Source organism: Glossina fuscipes, unplaced genomic scaffold (assembly GCF_014805625.2).
Source record: "Glossina fuscipes isolate IAEA_lab_2018 unplaced genomic scaffold, Yale_Gfus_2 222, whole genome shotgun sequence".
NCBI classification, from domain to species: Eukaryota; Metazoa; Arthropoda; class Insecta; order Diptera; family Glossinidae; genus Glossina; species Glossina fuscipes.
Window position 1 is genome coordinate 1,825,610 of NW_023998565.1, and position 26,022 is coordinate 1,851,631.

Sequence of the window (26,022 nt, forward strand, 5' to 3'; positions counted from 1 at the left end):
TCTTTGGTTCACAAGAATGCTTGACTTTCCTAAACGTATTTTTAGGGGGAATCAATTTTCACGTTTCTAATTTAAATGCATAGAGGAATGTCCTCTACCGTAAACACTAATTACGAATTATTCGATTAATTTCAGGTGTTGTGCACAAACATTAATAAGGCTTAATAAGCGTAATGTCCTTATCCGATCATTATTTCTTGCTTACATATCATTAATATAATGCGGTCGAAAAGTTCGCTATTTAAATCCTAAAGCGAAAGCATATATAATCTTATAAAGTTTTGTACGCTCGAAGAGATTTAAGAGCAGGTATCTAGTTCTTCTTTATATAAGATGATGTGCATGGTTATGAATTCGTTATGGTTCGTACCAAAATTTTTCATCTCTCTGTTTTCCACATTTTTGTTACGGTTTTACTTCTGTGTAATTTCTTTAAGTTTAGTTTTGATATTCAATTTTCTTTTTTTCTTAATTACTGTTCAGTTTTAACCTTCAGGTCTTCACTTGTTCACTTGTTGTGTGAGCTATTACAGATTGCATTCTTTGAATGAATAATAAACAGATGCATTTATAGTACATGCTAACGGGTTTCATCCAGAAAAGTGAATACTTTTGACCAAGAATTAACACTGTTTAGACAGATATAATTGTTACTATTACTGATATTGATTTACTCACGTTTGTACACAAGCTTAGGTATAGTGTACCACCAGCAAATCCATATGTGAAGGAGTCAACTTTCGCCCATCAAAACCTTTCTTCGAATTACGTAGGTAATGCAGAAATAATGATTATAATAGCATTTTCGAATTTATTTAAACGCTTATTTATTGTCAATTAATAATCATTAAAATAAAAACAACTATTAAATAAATCTTAACTCCACGAAAATTCAAATCAGCAATATAGACTCTTCTTACGTAATGCGTAATTATTTAATTGTAATAAAATTTACTATGCGTATATATAAAAATGTGCATATAATAAACAAACTGCCGACGAAATGAAAGAATCGCTGACGAATAAAGAGAGATATTGGAGAAATAGGGGGAGGAATTCTTAAGGTATTTTTGGTTATTTTTTATCCAGTCGTCGTTTAACTGCAAATTGGTAATCAAAAAGCAATTATCTACTTAATACATAACTTACACAAACAACAAACCACAGTAATAACAAAATATCGGGAGATTGAATAAATCCTGTCAGATTTCAAAGAGAAAGTATGATAGGATGCACAAAAAACTTTTGCAACTTTATCTTTCAGCAACAGTCCTCCTCCTGAAGTATACACAACATTGCTTCGAGAAGCTTTGGAACCGACGCTTTCTTTGCTAAGACCCTTCCGATCGAAGGAAACACGTTTTTTCTGCTGCTAAATCGTGATGGTGAATGTTTTACTATATCTAAAATACGAGCAACAAAGATGATTTATTATCGTTTCGAGGAGTATTTCCCTTGCCCTTCAAAGCAACTGTAGTCGCTTTCGCACAAAGTTTATATTCCGCCGAAAAGATGGAAGAAGTAACGGCAAGTGATGGACAATAGGTTTAATGTATTTAAATTTTTAAATTTTTCACTTGAAAAAGTCAAATCGTTGTCTTCGAACCTTTTTGGTACTCCAGGTCGTTCTTTGCCGTTGATGTCAAATCAACTGTTGAAACCAAAACTGACAATTGGGATTTGATGAAGCAGCATCATCCTAAGCTTCTAAATGTGTTTGATGGGCTTCGGCAGCAGATTTCTTGAAATCAAACAATAAAATTAATGAATGGGGAAAATGCAATTTGGAGCGTTCAATGGTTAGTGCCTGTATACACCGAATAGTTCAATAATACTAAAAGGATAATTGTGATTTTATGTATAAAAAAGTCAAAATCACCGAATTTTGTCGCTGCATTGATATTTCGCATTACTTTATTATTTTCGCCAATATACGTCGCTGATCGAAATATAGCAAACAGGTATTAAAATACAAACAACAAATGCTTAGCTTTGCTCAAAAACCGTAGAAACATATTCACACCCCATCCACGCTCCATAGATCGCCGCTCCGCTTGTCACGTTAATTTTCACCTATTAAAAGTTTCTTCTTGGTTTATCAATTAAGGGAGATATGTAGCAAACAAGAAAATTATATTCGACTGTGATCGAAACTTTTATACCCACTACCGTTATCCCAAAAAAAATAAAAATAAAAAAAAGAAGAAAAAATTAAATTTTCATTCCTTATGATATTGATTAGGCGTGGCTGATTTTTTTGGTTTCGTAGAATAAAAGTGCCTCCATCGTGATTGAAGTTTGGAGTTCATGAGTAATGTACAAACAATCGACAAAGCAAAGCTCTTTGTTTCTGTTGCATTATATGAGTGTCTAGGCTAGAGCATTTTCTTGTTATTTTTACTAAATTTGAAAGTTCATTTTTACGATCAAGAAAATGTTTATCGCAATTACTGCATAGTTGGATAGATGAACGCACAAGCAGACCAACGTGCTTAAATCGGTTCAGAATTTGACACTGATCGAACGTATATTTATACATTGTGAGGTCTCTGAAGATGTTCTAGGTGTTACAAACGTTTTGATTTAATGAATATACTCCCATCCGCCGGTGGAGGGTATAGATATGTGAACACAAGCACTATTAACGTCTATAATTTGCTTATGTCAATTGCAAATAAATTTTTTCGTGCATCGTGCATTGCTCACGGGAAGTGAAATGGATGTTGCCACGTAGGCTAAACCCTTCAAAGCGGAGCAGGGCTTAGATTTTATAACCGTGATATATGCTCAGAATATCCTTAAAAGTAAAACAAAGCAATTAGGGGTAACTCTATGTAAATGGTAGGGAATAAGAATAGTCGAAGCGAAATCAATGCATGCATATTTGTCTATTAAAGGCGTCGTAATTTGTACAACATTTTTGCTTTATCATATGACAAACTTTCACTTCTTAATTCGTGGGTGAAGAGCATTTCGTTGAATCATCATTAAAATCAAAACTGCGAAAAGCAAAGCTTTGCTTTTGTTTTGCTATCCAGGTGCGTTTTGGAACACATTTAAGATGGAAAGATTTCGTAAGTATTGTGAAAACTTGGAACATTAGCGTGCATTCTAATAATTAGATATCAGCCGAATCTAATATATTTCGATCAAATAGCTACATTTACATCCCAATTGATATCGGAAATTTCCTTAATCATCAATTCTCTTGTACAATGGAGAAGAGAATTCGAGAAAAAGTAGTTCCTAATTATATAAAATTTCAAAAAGTCAGTTTTGCCCCTTATTGCATCGATGCTAATATTGCCATTGTTAAAAAAATATTATTAACAACTTATTAAATTAATAAAAGTTTAAAAAAGGAAAGTGTTTAAATTTAAAAATCAGTTAAAAATGTGACATTTTACTTCCTTCGAGCAATAAAGTTAAAATGAAGCAATTTGCTCAACTTGAAAATATGCCAACACGAAGGAAATGAGAGAGCGGTCTTCCTGTCATAGCGAATTCTAAATACTCACTACAAAAGTTGTAGTTCTTTCATAATTGTAAGCTTACAGTCTAAAATCTTTTAGATAACATATTAGTTTTTACACGGATGGACAGGTCCGTAAAATGTGGCTACATGTAACCATTTCTTTGTTCCAAATTTGAAAACTTAACCATAGTTTTAGGCGTGAGAAAGAGAAAGATGAAAAGGCATGCATGCTATCATACCTTTCATTTTAAGTATAGAAAAGAAAAACCTAATAATAATGAACAAATACAAATGAGTATATTTTATCTCTGGGTGTAACCGACACTTAGTAAAGAGAATAAAACACACTAAAGCCAAATCAAATCAAATGTGAACAAAAATCTTAACAAGCAGGAAAGGAAGACGACGAGAAAAGGCAAGACGTACAATGTATGCCACGCAGAAGTGGAAAAATAAAACAGCATGAGATGTAAGAATGAAATGAATTGCAAGGGAATTTATTGTGGTAATTTCGCATTAGCAGCAGTTTGTAACAGTCGCACATTCAGAGATGTAACATACATATACACCCATCTCAACAAAAGCAGATAACCCCTTGGGATTTGTTATACACTATACACGTACTTTTAAAGGTTACTATTGCTTAACATATTTGGTATAAAACCAGGATGAAAGCTTAAAGCAGTTTCGTTCTGTGCTGAGTTTCTAACGTAGTTCACATAGATTTATTTCCTTTTTTATATATTTTAATATATAAGTACATATAAGTTTGTTCATTCTTCTTCGTACATATTGCACATGTTTCTCATATTTTATTATTAAATTGATACCTGGAGGTGATTTCCGGTCTGCCTCAATGTCCTTTGCTTTATAAGTATAGACATAGATAACATGACCAACTCATCCACATTAAACGTGTATCAACAATGGCGACTAGTTCAATAAGTTGTCATTGTTGTAATAAGCACTTGCTGCGTCTTTGACAACAAACCCGATAATTAATTGGCAATGTAAAGAAAACGGTAAACGTGATACGAATCGAAAATTTGTAAACGCTTAGAATTTTTTATTAATTTGTACATAATTACTCTAGCCGTTAACTTAGAACTTTAGTGTGCTCAGGTGGAGCCAATTAAATTATATATACGGAGTAAGCCAATCCTCGAATAATTTTCGTTTTTACATGAATCTATCAGTTTCCAGTCTATGCATTCATTAACATTTCATTGCCTGCACCTGCCGATTGACGCGAAAATTTTGCATACATGTATATGTAGAAGGTGAAGTAATAAACACGCACAATAAAATAAGCGTTAAAATTAATTAATGTGGAAGACATTCACGTATAAAACAAGCTCTGCCTGCAATTATGATCACAAAACCAAAAAAGTAAGTCATTGATGATAAAACCAAAAAAGTAAGTCATGCCTGATGGCAGTGCAAAGACTGAAAGGGTCCAATGTACGACTCGAATAATAACATCTTTTGAAGACATAACTCTACTCGAAGTTTTTGATATCTCTTAAAGGACACTGAAAACTGGAATTTTACTAATTCTCTTAACTTTTTGATAATATACTTCATATATTGTAATTTCTCTTCAAGTTTATACTACACTATAAACAAAATACAAATAGTAAAAATTAAATTTTTTTTTACATTTTTTATAACATAAAGCAAGACTCTGCTTTTTAATTACGTCCGTATTTCCGATTTTTGTTTAGCATTTGTAACTATTACAGTTTTTCAGTACCACCCAATTATCCACCATCTGTCAGATTTGTGTTCGTTAATTTTAAACTAACTAATTTTTCATGTATTGTTTAGCTTGGCTATTTTTATAAGCTTGCATTTGTAGGTTGGAAACTCCTACTAACTGCATTCTCGTCGCCTTAATTTTTCGATGAATGTTGGGTATTAAGTTATCGATTGTTTGCGAAATGTTCGTACACACTTTACTTTCTAAGTATACGCAACGAAACTAGTCCAAAGGTCCAAATATATATATAGTCTTGAACAGCGTGAAAGTCTGAGTTGATTTAGCTGTCCATCTGTACGTCTATGTGGTGTTTGTTATTGGCACTTCCCTGGTCGCGAAAAGGAAGCTATCGACTTCAAATTTGGCAGAAACATTGGAAGTTTTTTCATGCTTGCTTGCCTATTCTATGCTATGCTGTAGCGTTTGTGTACAAAAATGGAAAAAATTAACCACGCATACCCAATATTATAGTGTATCAAAATTTAAGCGTTTTTTTAAAACGTTCATACCGCGCAGAAATAAGCTTCAAAATTTCCATAAAGTATACAAGTTCTTGGCCAGTTTAAGACTTGGAGTGCATCTAAACATGCCCGCCTTCTCGCCCGTCCATCTGTCTGCTCTCTCAGTCTTTGCTTGTTTCACTTTTTCAAGGGACATGCTTTAACCACAGTAGGTCCGCAAACTTTGGCTTTATCAACCTCATTTATGGCATAGTATAAACAAGTTTTGGTTTCGAATATTAGTTAATTTACATAAAGTCATGTTTTGTTTATAATAATTTGCAAAAAAATTCCCGAAAAGTTCTATTTTACTTATATTTTGAGTTAAATCCTTCCGAGAATTCGTTTAACATAATTCTGTTAACGGCTTTACAGAGCTCTGCAAAAAATTTTCGTTTGTGTCTTTGCTAGTTATATTTAAATGTAAAATCACACACTTTGATTTTTCGTAAGTTTTCTTTGTGCTTTATTCTTACCTTCTTAAGCACTTATTATTGCCTTTATTTTCTTCTTATACATTTTAACTCATATATAATCTGTTTAGAACAAATGCTTACGTTTTTGTCAATACCAAGAGTTATATAAAAGAAGTAAAACCGTTGAAGCCCTTCCAACAAGTCTTCCTTTTTTTTTTTTGATTTAACAGTTACTAAGTTCGTACACTATCAATAAAACAAAAATTCTTCAAATCAACGGATTTATCATTTATGTGATCTCAATTACCAACTTATTCTCGTATAGGTCATCTTCCACATTTCCGTTATGGTCTTAATAACGTTTCCGTTCTAGCAATTTTTCAACGCGCATTATATTATCATTAAGATAGAATTACACAAACTTCTAGTCAAAGCATTTGATTTTCATCAATATCTCAGTTTTCGTTGATTTACTTTGTTACAAAACAAAATTAACTCAAACTATGTCGCTTTTCTACTTCTATGCAAACCAAATTTTTCTTTATGTTCTACACGTTTTCACTGTAACTGTGAAGCTCTATTAAAAATTAAAATCACCTTGCGTTATTGACTATATAAATTATATTTATGCTTGTTTAATTATATTATGCTTGTTGTTGTTTGAATTTTATAATAATTCACGGAATTATTTCTTTCACCTGTCATTCTAGTCCCCCATCTCCCGGGATAAAAAGGAATTATGGAATTATCTCATGTTACAAACCATTTATGATGATCGTATGCAACATACCTAGAAGGACTTGAGCAAGAACATTGTATGTATAAGATATATATATATATATTTATATAGTATGTTTTTGACTTGACAGATTCATCTTTTATTATACTAAACGGTTTAAAATCAAATTCTGAATCTATTTAAGCATGTCTGACCGTGCATCTAATAGTGGTCTATGTGATATATTTCAATCTAAACGTTCCTGTTTTCGAGATATTTTAATGATGTTTTCAAATTGGGTGCACTGATGTGTTTGGGCACGGTTTTGAAGACTGTACAGATCTGACCGTATACCTACTGTACGTCTATCTCAAAAAATTCGGTATATAAAAATAAAGGTTTTTTAAGATTTTTCGACAAAAACCGATTCAAAAATTTTGTTTTAACATATTAAATATGTAAGAAATTTGAATGGGATAGAAACATTTGAACTTGCTGCCATATAAATTGCCTTAAAGAAGAGGCCTTTATGTGATAACACGCTCTAATAATTAATAATTTAGTGATTCCATAAATAAACTTACCCTCACGTGAATCTACTTTTCGCGCACCGTTGCTTATAAAGATACCAAAGTAAGCCTCTCTATATGGAAATAAGATGTAATTTTGAGCAAACCTGTTAGAGTTGTGTAGAGTATAGTCGCCCATTACTGGTTAGACGTTCTTGACTTATTTCACTTATTTCATAATTTCATTAATTACATTCGCCTGAATGGAAGAGTAGGCAAAGAATTTCGACTAACAACTCGACGTCATTAACAAGACGAACTGTCTTAGCCTAATATTTTTAAAGCATTTGAATATTGAGACTATTGGCTATTATCCAATATTGCACCCATAAGTCCAAATGGCTTGAAGGATACTCTTATATAAAGTGCATTTATTCTTAAGATTAAGTTAAGCTTCCGGATGAATTCGCCAAGAGTCTAATTTTCAAGTCAGGTTGCTGTCGTCTACTTTTTACAAGAATTTATTCTTGGCCTTGGTATGTAAACCAAATATTTCACACAATTGCTGATAAGGATATTATACCCATTCAGAAACAGAGAAGGGCAAGAACCCTGGTTTTGTGTGGAGGTAATATACGAAGATTTTTCTGCATTTATTTTAATATTTGATTTGTTCAGCCAAAATGTAGCTTTCTTGAGACGTAGGATACGTTCAGGGGTAAATATAGAACGCTTGAATCGTCACCATATGTCGCTGTCAAGATATTGTTAACAATCGGAAAATCTGAAGTGAATATTGTAGAAAGTATCGAACTGAGAACACTGTGGCACTCCATCTTCAAGTTCGTATATGTCTGTTTTTCAAATAGGGCTTAAAAAGCAAATACATAGCAATTGAAAAATTTTCATCTGTTTGACAAGTAGTCCACCATGCCCGACTTCGTCGAATGCCGTTTTCACACCTGGAAATACTCCACCGCAATTATTTTTAATTTCAATGGCTTCTCTAATGTACAAGAAAACACGATAACATTGCTCAATGACACTGCGTTTGTTCCTGGAAGCGAACCGTAGATAACTAGTTTTTGTTCTAGAACTGAGAGTGGTTTTTGTATATATATTGCCTCACGTATTCTAGAAAAAGGTATCAATAAATTGATTGGTCGATATGAGCTTACGACGTTTTCTAGTTTATTTTGTTTGGCTATCATCATTATTTCCGAGTATTTTCATTCAATTGAAAAGTGATTCAGTCGTCAGCATATTGTTTAAAATTACTGTTAAGACAGCCATAGATGGTAAATATCAAATCACTTTTAAGAACCAGTTTTCATCATAAAATATCAAGAAATGAAGGCTTAGCGTGCTAAGTATAGATCTATCTCCAGGCCCGAAATCGATAAAGTCAATTTTTATGTCAAATTATTATTATGAACCCATTTTCACCAAGGGTTCATATTTTACCTATCACTCACATTGCTTGACTTTTTTGCTGCGAATGGGGAAACCCTAACATCGTTGCAAGGCAAAGATTCGATTACATCTAACCAACCAACGTTAATATAGATACTTCCAAATGATTCGTTTGGGGCTGATGACCTTCCATCATGTAAGTAAAGAATTATTTGATATTATTTTATTTGAGTTAAAGGTATTATGCTAATATTTATTAACCCTTAACAAACGAATGCCGCCATACTCGCCATACATTACAAATATTCTAAAAAAAACAAATGCCGCCATACAGTGTAGGGTTCGGCCGTATACAATCAATAAAGTTTGTTATCGTCATTTTCGGAGCATTATCTGTTAGAAGAAAGAAAGAGCGAGTCGTGCGTACGTGCGCACTAATTTTAATTTTTCTGTCCACAATTTAAGCCCCTCTCTGAAAGTAGGGCACTTCAACTCTCAAAAATCCGTCGATCTACTGGTCATTGTTTTGCAAAACCCTGTCGTTGGTTAAGGGTTAAAAAGTAATTTACGAGCAATAAAATATAAAAAAGTAATAATAAAAGTAAGGAAGAAGGTTTGACAACTTTACTATTCTACAACTTGACTCCACTTGATGGCTGAGCGACTTTAGAATTTTAGCTCGCTGACTTTCGCGTCTTGTCTCTCTCTATTTTTCTGCAGCGTCACTTTGCTCATTTTACGCTTCTTTTAGTCAATCAGCTTTTCATTCCTTATTACTATTTTAAGCATCTATACTTTACGTGTATATATCATATAAATCATGCTCTGATGAGCTATGTTATATCAAAGATTTTTAATCATTCTGTTAAAACAGGTGTTTCCCTTTTGCGTTAGAAAACTAGCTTCCTTGTTCCAATTCGCAAATGTGAAAACAGACATCTCATCGAGAACTATGGAAGCATTAACATATTGAGTGTCTTACCTAAATTATTTTTAATAATTGTTTCTCAACAAATAATTTTCGTTATTAAATCTTATATTTGTCCCTTTTGGCATGGCTTCATAAAGGGAAGATCAATCGTTGCGAACATCTCAGAGTTTGCGTCCCAAATTTTCAAGGCTTTTTAGCGACTCCCGCTCGTCGTATTCACTGATTTTAGAAAAGCGTTTCCCAAGCCAAGTCTTTAACTGGCCGTTACACTTATTGAAATTTGTGATCTGATGCCCTATGACCATGAGGTATACCTCAAGCCAGCCACTTAGGGCCATTTTTGTTTATCTTACCAATGATTTGTCTTAGGTGTTTAAATGCTGCAAAATGTTAATGTATGCTGACGATGTTAAGCTGTTTTTTTCCTTTTCATTGGAATTGCACTCGTAGCTCCTTCAATCTGAGTTAGATAACTTGGTAACAACGGACAGTTTAAATTTTGTAAAATTAAATATCAAAAAAATGCAATTCATTCTCAAGAAGGAATCTATTCAACGCTGCGTACTTCATTGATTTACAAAAATTAGAAAATATACGCTCGTCCATTAATTTAGAATTACTGTAAGATCAAAAACTGCATTGTAATCTGCATATTGAGCGCTCTTTATACGTGAGCCAATATATATATCGTGTATACCAATACACGAGTACGTCGTGTCTGCAAGTATTACGTGTATTCAATAGAATCCGTTCAAAAACAATGCCTGCTTATTGCAATGGTCCACCAAGAGACTTTAGGTAAAATTCCTCCTAAGTATGGGTTGTCAAGCCTGATAAATTACTGTACGTGAACTCAAGTTATAAATTGCGGCATATCAAGTATAAGCTTTCTTAATACCTTCTCAGTGTTTGGATGGAGCAAGATAGCATTTGCAGATCATGAAAGATATCAGAAGTGCACAGCTTTTTGAGAAATTTTTCATCATCTCTATAAATTTGTCTACAATTTTTATAAAACTCTATTTGTCTTCAATTTTTACCAACTTTCCGAATTGTTTCAAATATCTTGCAAAAATTTTACTTATTTCTTTTCGCAATTTGCTTAGTAGATATACATGTACGTATGCATTTTTTTTTTTGTATAAGTGTCGGTGTGTTAAGCTCACGCATGAAATATGCGGTAAACTCGCCATTCACAATTTCAGTTGAATTCGTACTAATTGTGTAGACTTCATTTTTAGAAGCTTTTATTTTTTTTGAATTTGGCGATTTAACAAAATTGCTACCAGTTGCAGGCTTGCTCTGCAGTTACTTTTTCAATTTAATGGAATTGCTGACAGTTGCAGACTTGCTGCGCAAAATGAAATTAATGGAGGATCGGGCTTGGAGAATCGCAAGTAAAAGGCAAATCAAATTTAGTAATAAATTTTTTTCCTTACATCTTTATTTATATTTAATTTCAGATAAAAAGACAGGTATCAGCCGTTCAATCAAACCCAGCTACCCGGTCGCCGTCTCAATATCTATGAAAAATCGCTGTATGGCAAAGGTAAGTTTGCATTTATCTTCACTTATTATTATGTACAATTTATTCACTTCTTTTCATCTTGTGTTAGATTAAAAAAACAAGCACACGCCTCCACGCATCGCTTCAGCAGAATGCGATACTTCCGTAGGCCAAGCGGTAAGTTTGAGATCATCCTTTATATATAACATTCAGGAACCACAATATTTTTCTTTTGCAGATATCAGCACACCAGCAGGGATCCAGATCAATTTATAAGTATGTTCTATGTATTTATTATGTATCTATATTATGTATTAAAGGGGCTTAGATTTATTTACTATTATATAGATATTATATAGACATATTATAGCTTTAAATTAAGTTTATAATGGTGTAGGCCTGTAGAGGAGCCAGCCATTTAAAACAATTGGCAACGCGCCTATCACGGTACCCCAAGGGTGGTACGGAAAACCGTGAGATTGATACTGATGTGTTCAATTATAATAATGAAAAATTATAGAAAGACTAGCCTCCCTTGCACATTGGTTTGGCAAGAAAAAAGAAAAACTTCATTCGTTTTCTCTTAATTGTATTGATCGAAAATTAGTAAAAATGTTATAGTGGGCTATTATTTTAAAAAGTCTTTCGATGAATACCCGTATTAAGCGAAGGTGGATAGGTCATTTAACGTACTTTGTTTAAAAAGTGCCGTCTTCACTATAACTTATTCCTGCAGTTTAGGTAAATGCTAACTTCTTTCTAGAGAAAGGCACCAAGGGGGTTTTCGAAGACTAATGTGTAATCCTTTATCGTGGCATTGTACGTGGGTTTTGCTTACGAAGTTTTGTATGCGTTTAGAGTGTTTGTTCGTGCCTGCCCGCTATGAAAACTGCCCGATCGTCTGCTTAACCCAGTGATTCGAACTAGCAGCTCATCTATGAATGCGGTCCAGATTAGACGAGAGAGCACACCGTTTTGAGGGCAGCCTCTATGGGCGCTGATAGTCAAGGACGTGCCTGCTCTTAAAAAACGTTGGCTTATTATTGTCGTTTCTTTCGTACTTAAGTAAATAAATGGTACTATCAATTCGCCGACATTACTTGGTGAGATAAACTCCAATTTCCCGAATTCTTTCTCTAGGAACATTATTCGCATACGTCAAAGAGTTAATATATATATTGTTATGAAAATCCCACATTTGATGAATTGAATTTGCATGAAAACTGGTCGAATTTCTAAGAAATAAAATTTTGAAAATGATAAAACCGAAAACACATCATCACCCTTCACTAGCTCACGCAGCTAGCAATTTTCGAAACTGTTAACAACAATTCGCAAAACATTTCGCAGAAAAATGGACTAACACAAAAATATCGCAATGAAGTTTGATACTTGCAACTTGCTTTTTAAAGGAACAGAACGACAATATTTGCGAAAGGCGAGATCAGTCAAGTGCAGAAAGTTGTAATATTCTAACGTGCAAGGCCAGAACGAGCATTGAAAGATTATATATACAAGTTCATGTACATAATTTGTAACTAAATCTCCTAAGATTTTTAAATAAAGCCTACATTACCCTAAATATTATAATTCAATGGTCCGAAATTATCTGAATAGAAACCCGATAAATACGTCAAAATTGCAATAGGGTACTTTACGTTATTATATAATTATAAACTCTTCAACTCATTTAGGGTCCGTTACAAAAATATGAATGATATCTATAATAATAAAAAAATTTTAAATTCGATCGTATCAACACTTCTTAATATGAGCGCTTTCCCTGTATAGTATCTAAATTAATTTCTAAGCTTGATACCTTCGTATGATTCGAACATTGAACGACGTTTTTAGAGGTTGTCAAGCTTTTCCAGGCTAGCAACGGCTAGGAGTTTCATTCTCAGCTCTGAATTACACGAGATAGGGATGTACCTCTGTGCTAGATGTGTATATGCCTTTTTTTCGTTGCAAGTTTGGAAACTCATGTTTGCAACTCTCACCACTAGAGTAGATGTACTTCCCTGATATGCAAATATGATTATTGCCAGTGAAACGGAAGAACTAACATTTCTCGTCTTTCGATGTCGGGTACAGTTTTACACAAAATTATAAGCAGACAAACTAAATAGTCAACGCAAGGCAAACGCATTTCATTTTTGCTCATATCACGCAACTCGTTATATTTTGGGCTTTTTTTTCTAGATCGTGATTATATGTGAATTCATAAAAATATTCAATCCTACATTCGATTTAGAGTACAAAATAAAACGGCGCTTAAGTTAGACATTTAACTCTCATGCTGCAACGTTTGTCTCTTCTTTTCCAGAAGCCCTTATAAGTCGCTGTTCATTAAACAAGTATATATCGGGAATTCAAGGCAAGTCTTAAAGCTTTAAACATTAGTTATTATCATCCACTCTCTTACGCGGACTATCGTAACCGCACTAAATTATCATTAAAGAGCATAAACGTTAAAATATTGAAAAATTACTATCGAATTAAAAATTTCAATTATCATTTTCGTGTTTTGTAATTTATATCTATTTAACGTAAGCCGTGCACCGTGCATTCACACACATGCTTGCCTACGTTCACATTTTTTTTCTGCTTTATATTTGTGACTTTTCATTTAATGATTTACTGCTCCTTTTTCATGCGTTTGTTCACAAAAATTTCCTTGGCAAATGATAATCATAATTTATTCACATTTTAAATGAAGACATATACATACCAAGCTGACGACAAGAAGTCAAAAGCACGCAGAAAAAGTATGACTTTTTTTCTTTCATTTCGCTACTTAACTGTTAATGTATTCGGTAAACGTTGATTGGGTTCTCATAAACGCATGTCTGCGTTAGCTGACAAATTGAAAAATGCTATTAATTATCGCAGGAAGCGCTACGTACATATTCCGACGGACATCGATTTAATTCGTTAGGGTCGTACACAGGTATGACATAAATTTAACTTTGACCGAAGTTGTTTTGATTTCAATCACTTTTGACTTCTCATTCTTTTTTAGTCTAAATCCCAGCAAATAAAATTTGTTATTATCTAAACTATTTACAGATATTTGATTCAAATATGAAGAGAAAATTTTGCACAAAAGTGCCTTAAAATCAATGAACTGGTTTTCTATTTTGAAGATTAAAAAAGGCTTTGGAAGCCCACGTATGAAGACACTTCGCTTATTTAATTAAAGGAAACAGTGATTGGGCTTATTAACTGGAGTAATCAGGCTTATACACAGGCGTTTGTCTCTTTCCAATAATATCCGTCAACAATTCCCGGGACAAAAAAAGAGTTTTTGCAAAATTAAAGTGTATCATCTCTCCCAAGAATTATCCAATCACTCCAGCGTTTGGATCGAGTGAGAATAGTTTTTAGGAGTATTTTGAAGCATTTTGATACAATCAGTTTATTTGAGTCGCTATTGTATTCAGCATCCTCATTTTGCGTCCTTTAAAATAAGGAAATCGTCGACAAACTGTTGTGTTCGACGCCGAGAAGGAATGTGAACACGCGCTATTCCATAGATGTTTTGAAAATAACTTCCATAGTTTTTTGAAAGCAACTTCAAAATCACTGTAAGTCGTAACCGAATGATGGAAATTGCATGGAAGGGGCTTCATTTGATGGTTGGCATCTTGCAAAAACCTGCACGAATTTGTTTTTAAAGACGACATCTATTTGGCTGTCTCGGGAATTATTGACCGATGACTCAAATTCTTCAATTTGCTTTACTGATAATATTCTTAAGTAATTCTTTTAATTGAAGCTATTTCATACCAAAGAGTAAGAATTGAGGTCAAAGGTTTACTGTTTTCTTGTGATAAGAGATTTTTTTTTCTATGGCGCAATAAAATTCAAATTATGTTTAACAGGACTTTTGAAATGCACGAAGAAAGCACAAGTATTGAAGACACTTAGTTTTGACGGGATTTAACTTAAATGTTGGCAATCAAGTGATAATATCAGGTATTGCAAATGCTTCTGACGACATTAAGTGAATTTTTCAACAAATTATCGTAAATGGTCGTAAAGTGAATCAAATTATAATTGCATTATAAAATGCGAAATTTATATCTTTAACGTGTATTTGTAATGACTTGTATATTCTTTATGGAGGGTCTTGAGCACCACCCGCTTTAAAATGCAAATTATCTACAATTTAACTAATTGCCTTAATAGTTTTTATCTATAGTGAACATGCTCGAGGACAGAAGTTCCATCGGTTTAGTGAAATCGATATATGTATAATTTTACTAATTTTGCCCTGAATTATTCGTCTTGCAAATGAATAAACAAAATAATAACGGCTTCGCTTAAGTGGCGGATGTAAACATTTACTTTTTAAACCGAAGAATATACCAAGTGCCGCAAAATAGTAAATATTCATTTTTTCAATTTGCAGATGCGTTTGTGGGAAAACCCTCTTGTTTTTCAACAATTGAAAGAACCAGTTTTGAACCTGACCTTCTGAATTGTAACAGCAATCTTAATTTTTACGGATTACTTTTACTGACTTGGTTAGATCGACAGAAAATTTATTACATCGTGTCTCAGTTTACGCGTTTTAAAAATTAAATGGTGAACCTAGTTAACTCCAGATACCAGGATAATAGTTTGCTTACACCGAGGATAATTCTATAATTTTTGGCATTTCCGCAATTTAGGCTGAAATTACGCCAAAAATCACGACTGCGTCATATAAAAAACATTAAATAGAATAACTAAAAAATTCAACGGGATTGTGTTGAAATCTATGAGTTTACCTTTCCGTCTATGTAATAAATTAGTTGCCGAGAATATAAAAAGTCTGTATGTTTGATTTTTTTGGTGCTCGCGAAAAAGAATAGAGTGTGTGACAAACAAAGGAATCAAAGAAAAATAAAACAAGTCCAAGTGAAATAGCAGAGGCAGGCGTAATAATAGGTTGCTTGCCCATTAAGTGGTCAACAGTCTATTTTGATATCTTCCTCTTTCTTCAGTCTTCATTCTTCAGTAATGAATCTGCATGGAAACTACACGACTTTCTAGGAAACGACCTTGTTAAAAAGGGAAAACCAAACACATATTCACGATACTTTACTCGTCTATTTCACAAGATAGTTTGCAGCAACTGACGATTGACGGAAGGATTAGGGTTCTTATTATTCTAATAGTCTTTTTTTTTGGGTTATTTGTGATCTAAAGTTCAGATAACATTACTTTTCTTTGGATGTTTTCATGCATTTGAAGCTTTCTTCTTCGTATAGGGCAATTAACACAGAAGAACGTCTGAACAGTAATTTAGCTCTAATTAAAAACACTTTACTGACTAAATACTTAATATTTTGTTGGACATACTTTGTTTTTAATAACAGCTGCACATCTTCTGGGCGTACTATTCACCAGAGGCATACACGCTTCACTAAAATTGCATATAAAGCCTTTGGGTTAAACAGTTGTAAACAGTTGTAAACATTTTGTTAAAATAGCGAAATTGCGGATCAAAAGTATATAAAATGTTATTAAACAGTCTTAAACAGTCTTAAACAGTTGTAAACAGTTTGTTAAAATAGCGAAATTCCGGATCGAAAGTATATAAAATGTCATTAAACAGTCTTAAACAGTCTTAAACAGTTTGTAAGGAAGCGTTTTGCTTCCTTACTAATAACCGCTCCGTCCGCTTAGATGTCTACCATAGACCTTAGTAACATTCAGTCCAGTTCCTCCTTCCGCGCGAAAACCCAAACACCTCTGGGTAGGGCACTGGATCATCCGCCTCTGGCCCCAGCGTAAGGTAAGGAAACCGTTAACCGCATAAACGGCAAAACTTTAACATTACACAAAGACTGTACAAATATACACACACGAGTATACAAGGGTTAAAATGTATAAAATCTGTGTAAAACCATTAAAATACACAAACACACACACGAGTAGAAAATATGTATAAAAGTGTTAAAATCTATAAAATCTGCATAAAATTATTACAATATATGAACACGCACACTTACATATAAAAATGTATAAGCACATATGATCATGTGACAGCGCATCAACTGTATAAATATTCACGAGCATAGAAATGTGTAGAAAAGTATATAAAAATGTATAAACGCCGTCATGCCATGCAAAACACATACAAAGGGATAAACACTTAGGTATAAAAATGTATGAGCCCATACGATCATGTGACAACGCACCCACTGTACAAACGACCAGCTGAAAATGTATGAAAGGATATAAAAATGCATAGGCCATGTAAAATGTATAGAGATGTAGGATCACACATGACAAGCATATAAACACACACGTATAAACATTTATGAACACACATAAACAGGAAAAATACACTTACTCTACATAAATGGTATAACACTATAGAAACGTATGCGAAGTATTGTACACATAGGTTAAAAAACATAGCAGTCACACACCTAACGGTGAATAGATCACGCGATTTGGTATCTGAGTGCATGTTGAGTAAGCATATGGACAAGTAGCAATAAGATAAGCAGAGGTCGGCACGTAAGAGTGTTTTAGTATTAAGTTAGGTATAAGTAATGTCATGCGAGTCGTAACTAAGGCTGCGTCAAACACGTCGAAGCCGACCTAAACTAATCGTACCCATAAGTATAGTACCTTAAGGCATATGTAAACGCATAGAACATGTTGGCAATAGGACAAGCGAGCGAGACTCCGGCTATAAAAGAGCAGCTCATCACACAGAATCTTTCAATTCGTGTCATAGCCGCCTAAGGTAAGTGTGTACGGACAGTTAACAAGTTGACCTTTATTAAGTGTTTTTTTTTTACTTTACGGATAGGGGATGCGCTGGTTTGGCTTTTAATCGTCATCCCTGAAGGACTTTTAGAACTACTGACTCTACGGATAGGGGATGTGCTGGTTTAGCTGTTAATAGCTATCCCTGAAGGACTTTTAGGACTACTGACTCTACGGATAGGGGATGTGCTGGTTTAGCTCTTAATCGCCATCCCTGAAGGACTTTTAGGACTACAGACGCTACGGATAGAGGATATGCTGGTTTAGCTGTTAATCGCCATCCCTGAAGGACTGAGGAACATCTTTTTGTTGTGTTTACATACGAATACCCAACAGGAGACCAACCGTCGGCCCAGAGAGCCAAGGCAAACAGCGAAATTCCGGATCGAAAGTATATAAAATGTCATTAAACAGTCTTAAACAGTCTTTTGGTTTCCGCCCAAAAACCGAACAGATTTTTGAACTTTTCTTTACTAATATGCTGCTTTACATAATTCCATAAGTTCTGAATATAACCGAAATCTGGTAATTGATGGCCATTCAAAATGTCTGTGCTGTTCTGCTCCAAGCAACACTTCATTCTGCGTGAAGTGTGTTTTGGACTTTTGTCATGCATAAAACGCCGCCTGAGTGGCATGTTTTCCTAGGCATGTGGGATTATTGTGTTTACAAGTCGTTTTTTATAAATATATTGATCCATACGTGCATTAATTTTATATATGGGACCAATACAGTGGGCAGAAAACGCGGCCTACACCATAAGCATTTATACCACCGTGCCTTATTGTCTTAGATGTATACTTCAGATTGTGCGGCATGTTTCGCGTACGCTGTGTACCGCTTATCACTGATCCGAACCGAAAAAATTTCGATTCGTCACTTCAAAGCATATTTTTCTAAAAGGTGATGGATTTGTCTAAATATTTGCAGGCAAATGTGATTATGTGATGGAAGTAAAAGGGTATAAAAGAAGAAGAAAAAATAGCGATACATACGCTACACTTGAAAACGAATATTAGAGTTATTTATGGTAATCAGAATATAATATTTATAAGTTCTTGTATACCCAGCTAATTTATTCTCTATACAGCATTAGCATCTAACAAGTTTGATGAACTTTGTGTCGGCTATATGCCTTACCGCATCTCTCATCTGCAATTTCACGAAAGATTGTACTCCTTAGCTACTACCGCTCAACAGGAAGTAAACTATGTATACATCGTGTTATTGTAACATTAAGCGCCCAGCAATGAATTTTAAAAGCACGGGAACTCTCTAAGTGGCCATAACTAGAAGAGGTTAAGACTGCAACTATACCAATAATCAGAAAATTTGTGAGCGGACAACGTACGCGATTGTGACTGAGAAATGTTCCTTTATATAAGTCATATAAGTTTGGTTGTTGTTTAATTTAACATTATCATACCTTCTATCACTACGCAGGTGCTACAAGGTGTATTAAGTTTGCGCGAATGTATGTAACACGCAGAAGGGCTTAACACAGACCTACCTTTTATTATGCCGATCGATTCAGAAAATGATTCTGTCTACCCATGAATATTTGTGTTCAAACTACAGGTCGCAATTTTTGGGATATTTTGATGAAATTTGGTAAACTAACATATCTTGACCCGTTATTAAAAATGGTTTAGATCAGTCCATTTTTTCGATCACTTCCTACATATTGCTCTATCTTGAAAAGTCGTTATATAGAAAAAATTGCAATTTTCAAATTTCTCGACAAAATTGGCTCCGGCGTTCTAACTTTTAGATTTTTCTGCAATAAAAACAAAAATTTTTGTCAAAATCCTTAAATAGAGTGCGGTTTAGAAAATAGTTTGAGAAAGTCCAAATTTGCTGCAGTCAATTTTTTTATGTTAAATTCCTATTATGATATAATTTTCATAATGGAGCCTCGAAAAAAATTTTTTTTTCGTGTGAACTTCAGTTTTCGTTATGTGAGAGAAGTTCAAAAATTACTGAAGTGAAGTTAGTCCACTGTAGCTAGCCCACATTTATTCTTCTCTAAAATGTGAGCTAACTTCGCTCTTGGATAACCACTTTTGCTAAGATAATTGATAACTGAATACTACAAAATCATTGGAAAAACTAAACAAAAATAGAAATACAAGCATAAATGAAATAAGAAATTGTACAGAAATGTTATAAGAAACTAAAAAAAATATTTTTTCTTGTATTTACCATATAGCGCATGTGCAGTGTTGGCGAAAAGTTGCAATATATAAAGTGTGTATAAAAAATTTTGAAGAAATAAGCCATGCGCAGTTTTTTGATATGTCTTAAAGAACGCTAAAACCTATCAGGAAAACCTAACTTCATTACCCTGTATAGGGTCCATCACCTCGAAATTCGCAAAAAAACGGGCTCTCTCCATATACTCAAGACCGTAAAGGCAAAATGATGCAATAATGTTGCTAATGAAATATTCGAACTTATATACAAAATGTTTTTGTTTCACTTGCTCATTAAATGTTTAATTTTAAACATATAATGTTTTTGTCTTTTTTCAGCATGTATGTTTAAGATTATGCATTACGCGGATATATTTTTAATAGTAACGCGTTTGTCCACACACTTGCTTAAGAAGTTATATGTATGGTGTTGAGTTGTATATTCTCCTCCGTTGCGTTGGTTGTTTTGACGTCACATAGGCTGATTTATTTTGCGGTAGAGTGTCACGTTCTTTTCTCCTTTATAACTTAAATGTGCCTTTTTTGACGGTTAAGTCTCATACATCCCAATTTGAATAGTCGTATGCAGATTTTGTCTATTGGAAAGAAGTCTAAAACTCTTCTTGATTTTTTTAAGCGCTGGTCTAAGGCATTATTGATTCTTACCTTATTGAAAAGCATTAATAAGATCTACTCTTGAATATGCCGTGATGTGTTCTCCTCATCTCAAAGTCCTCGGCTCTTGAGTCGTAATGCTTCAAATACCAAAATTTGCTACCTGCTTGACGGCAGCTTCGCTGCGGAAAGCAATATTTGTGTCAAGATCGGCACCGCACATCTCAAGTGATGACATAAAGAGTTATCTTTCTATAAAAGCCCCGTCTGTTAACTTTAATCTTATTAGTATTTTTAAATTCCCTATCTCAAACTAGAGCTATTTCCTTCTTACAGAAAATACCGATATTTTGTTAAATACATCAACGTTAAATCATTTAACGTCTGAGAAAGCTAGCGTATTTTTCAATGAAATATTAGACTAAATCTTATTTCATTACAATCATACTTCAAATTGTAATGGCAGTTGCTAGATCTGTGCTTTGCTAATTTACGAGACGTAGTTGTAAAATCTTGTCCATCTTTTAACTTGCCTAAGGATCCGTATCACCCAGCAATTGGTGTGTACTTTCATTATGAAGAGAATGGCCGCTTGAATAACATAACCAATTTTAAAATTTATAATTAGTGATTGAATAACTTAACCAATTTTAAAATTTATAATATGATTTTAATAAAGCGGATATTGTATTGCTTAAATCTTATCTCTCATACATTACGCTTGATTTTACTGCTGCGAATGTGGAGACCCTAATGTCCTCGTGCTATAAAGTATGAATCCTATCTATTTCTGCATCCGCTCCTAACAGCCATTCGTCCCTTCAAAGCATTTTCCCCGGTGTGGTCAATAAAATAATTAAATACTATAAAAAAAAGAAAAATAAACTTTTCAAGAATTACATAATAACTATTTCGTTTACTATTCGGTGAGACATAGATTCAATCACTTCCACCATAAAAGTGATTGCAGCTATCTGCATAGGGTAAAATTCTCACTTCTTAATAATCCTAAATACTTTTGTAAAATTGTGAATTAAAAGAAGAAAATGTATATATCCCTCTTCTATCCCTTTTAATGGCTTTGAATGGTTTGGTAACATTGAAACCTCGAATCTCTTTGTTAAATAATTGCGTCGAAATTTCTCTATTGCTGATTCCGGTTTAATTGGTGATTCGATCTCGATTCCGTATTTACCCATTTCAGATAGATATTTATTACAAAGTTTAAGGTCACTTAAATACTGTTGTGCCCCTGAGCCTGATAACGTTCCATCACGTATACTCAAGATGCGCTCCGAGGAATTATGTGTTGTTATCTCCAACATTTTTAAACTTTCCACGTTGGAAGCACACATTTGATAGAGAACTACAGAGTCATTGCCAAACTGAGTGTCCTACCTAAATTGTTTGAGCGAATTGTTACTCACAAATACCATTCACTATCAAATCCTATATTTATCCATTTCAACATGGTTTCCTAAAAAGAAAATCAACCATTACGATTCTTACTCTAGTGGCTCTCGCAAGGATGTCATATACACTAATTTTAGTAAACCGTTTGCCTTAGTAAGCACTCGATTATTGATTCTCAAGCTCTGACTTTTCTTTATACTTATTGAAATGGACAAGCTCTTCTATCCACAATAAATTGTCTAAGGTTCGCTTTAACTTCATCACATGTGATCAATTCCCTGTGAAGCCAGATGCCTCTCAAGGTAGGGACATTTTTAATAATTTCCGTCTTTTTTTAAGAATGAAACTCATTGATTTACTGAACAAAAAACAATTTAAGTTTTTTGTACTGAACCCAAAAACGGGCGTTTTAAGAATTTAGAGAAATACCTTTCATATCTTTCTTTTTTATACTTTCTATTCGATTCAATTTTTTTCGAGTCAATGTTATTTCACATCCATGAGTTAATTTGAACTTTATGCCCTTATAATATGATCTCATAGAAGAACGTTTGTTCTGTTAACAAATGCCGCTTAATAGTAGTTTTACATTCAAAAATAACGCTTTCGATTATGTGTTAATAATAGAGTAATCCGGAAATGGCTTTTGCCTTATCATTTCAGGAAACTAAGGGAAAACGCCGTGAACTATCCTGTTTAAAATAGTCTACTTTTTTAAGGGAATATTTATCTTTACTGTTTTGGTTATGATTTTGGTTATGGAAAGTTCCATTTTCCCAACATCTTATACACACAAGCCTCTCAAAACACCTGTAGGATTATTTTCTAATTAAACAAATTTATTCAAACATTCTCAATTGTATGGAATTTGTATTTTCTCAGATGGTTTGAATTTGAAGTGGGTGCAGCTGATTTTTTTTACTTTCAACATAAAAGTCCTTGTCCCATAGACGTGTGGGCTGTGTAAAGCATAGATCCCTCCCGAATTCTTTTCCAAATTTGTAGGCGATATATTCAATTCCGCAAACTCGGAATGAATATTATACACACAGCTCATTGTGGGAGAAATTTGAAATTCCTTGTGTTTTTCTATTAAAGAAACTGGTGTAAGTTTTTTTTCGTATTAGACAAGTTTGAAATTCCTTCTGTTTTTCTATTAAAGAAACAGATGTCCCTCGTGGTTTAATAAGACAATTAAATATCATCAGAATGTTGTTATTCCCACATACCAGGTACTCTGCAATTTTCCTAATTTTCCAATTTTCGCGATGGGTTAATCGTCATATTAGAAATAAGAAACAAAATTCTGAGAGCCTATATCACTTCTTTTGTCTATTTTATGGCGGTTCTATTCACACACATAACGCATAACCTAAGCTGTAGTGTAAGCTTTCCAAGAAAATATTACAAAGTGTATTTCAGTAGAATGGAACATAATAGGAGAAATAACAATAACTCGTAGATCGAAATATATCGGCGAATTGATGTCGTTTTTCATTTTGAAATCTCCAAATTTAAATGCATTCATTTCATGTAATTTAAGCACCAATGATTTTTTAGGAATCATATTCTTTATAAAATGTAATTCTCTAACTTTTGGTGTGAATCGAAGTGGATTTCATGGCAGAATATAATTTTTGGTATTTTACGGGGAAGGTAAATGAATATGTGAATAAATCGGGATGCTGTAAATTATATTAAAATCGATCTTGGCCACAACGTTTGAATTTGTTCTAGGGAAAAAAGAGTGAAATATCCTAAATTCCAACGATTTAGATAAAATACTATAACTTTTCTGCATGTGTTTTGCATAGCTTTTCTGGTGAACTACTTCTCTTTATACATCACACAAGTCTTAGTACAAGGGCATATGAAGTTTACGCGGAAGTATGCAATACTCAGAAGGACTTGAGATAGATTCACCTTTTAATATATCTATGGAATAAGAACGTTGGTTATCTTTTCAAAGTTGCCGCTAGGTTGGGTAAACAAATTTCCTTAAAATGAGAATATTTATAATGATATTCGGAAAAGTAAGTAAATAATGTGACAAAAACTACCTAGTGTGATACGCATTTCCGACCCATCAGTCGTGTGAAGGAATGCAAAATTCAATTATTTTGACTGTGAGAGGTAATTGAAAAATGTCAAAATAACCGACTACAGGTTTTTAGGGGCGTAACTTTAAAACGGGGAAGAACATAGATTTGTATTAAGTGCGAATCAAAATTTCAATTTATTTAATTTTACTTCTTAATAGGGACAGCCGTTTAGAGACCTTTCTGCTTATCTTATACATCAATGATCTCCTTTCGGTGATTAAGTCCAGACATATTTTAATATACGCTGATGATGATAAACTGTTTTCTTCTTCTTCCTTGGAATCGCACTCGTATCTTCAATCTGCCTTAGATAACTTGGTTACGTTGTGTTCTCTAAATCTTATAAAACTAAATTTTAAAAAACCCAAGGAAATCTCATTCTCAAGGACGGCTCTGTTCACTATAGATTACTTTATTAATTCACAAAAATGGGAAAATGTAGATTCATTCAGTTAGTAGATTCATGTAGATTCAGAAGTTAGTTTTATTCAACCATATGCTTCGTTTTAATTTGCACATTGATCTGTCTGTAAATAAAGCTAGGCCAGTGCTTTGTTTTATTAAACATTCATCTAAGAAACTTGACCACCCTTACGTCATAAAAAGGCTACATGTGAGCTTAATGACACCCATATTTTAGTATGCGTTTATTGTGTGGTTCCTTATCTGTAAAACCAATCCCTATTCTTTGTTCTTAGGAGCTTGGGCTGGGGCCCGCTTGAAAATAGATTGGTTTTGCTAGCCTTGCCGTCACTTGAAAAATGCAGTTTTTTCCTGATTTGGTGTTTCCTTCTTAATTAATGTAATACTATCGATTCGTTAACATGAGCTGTAGACTTCAATCTTCTAAGTCGTTCCTCCAAAAACCTTACTTTCCTAGAGCTTAGTCCATGTAGACATAATTACAAGCTTTTCCATCCTTTTAGATCCCTTTGCAAAAATCGAAATGATATATAGATACCAAATCTCGATATCGAATTCATTGAAAATCATCAAATCAACACTCCTAACCGCGAACTTCGCCTATGTCGTATCTAAATGAGCTTCTAATTCCGATATCTGCATATCATTCGAAAACTTAACTACGTTTTCGTACTATTATCTCTCTATTACTATTACTATGTTATATTATTATTACTTTCGCTTGCTTGCAATGGCTTAGGAGTTCACCTCGAAAAAGGATTTGTGGATGTGTTTCTGTACTAGATGTGCACAAACTTTTTTCCGCACTTTAAATGTTCATTTATACGTGAATTTTCTTATTTTCTCTTCTTTATTTTTCTTCAAATACTTTTAAATCGTTCTTGATAACTCTTAGCATAAGATTTACTTCTAAGAGTCATTCAAATTCGGCTATTCGTTGATGTTAGCTGAATTTTATGTGTAAAAAAAATAAATAAATAAATAAATTGCATGGTCACCAAAGTATAGTGTATATAGACCTTATTAAATCTTGACAGACTTCCATTACGAGCCCGCAACGAATGTTAGACATTATGTTTTAATTAGGATGTCTCATTACCAGACTAATTACTAATTACTCCACGCGTTAAGAGTTAATTTGAACAAACACTATCATTTGTATAATGGTTCCTCATCGTCCATAAATAATAATAAGCGCGTCATTCCCAGGTAAGGGGAATCGTTGCTATCCCTGTCCATATAAATTCTTGTATATATATTTAAGACATGGTTTCTTTT

General features: G+C 33.5%; 1 long non-coding RNA gene across 1 annotated transcript in view; it reads left to right on the top strand.

The window, feature by feature from the left end:
* The first annotated feature begins 6,866 nt into the window (after positions 1-6,866).
* The window catches only part of LOC119642349, a 29,698-nt gene continuing 10,542 nt past the window's right edge, over positions 6,867-26,022 (top strand). Inside the window, exons 1-5 of the long non-coding RNA XR_005248009.1 lie at positions 6,867-6,965; positions 11,011-11,118; positions 11,185-11,270; positions 11,338-11,405; positions 11,467-11,504. This is a non-coding gene — a long non-coding RNA (uncharacterized LOC119642349). The remainder of the gene's footprint in view (positions 6,966-11,010; positions 11,119-11,184; positions 11,271-11,337; positions 11,406-11,466; positions 11,505-26,022) is intronic.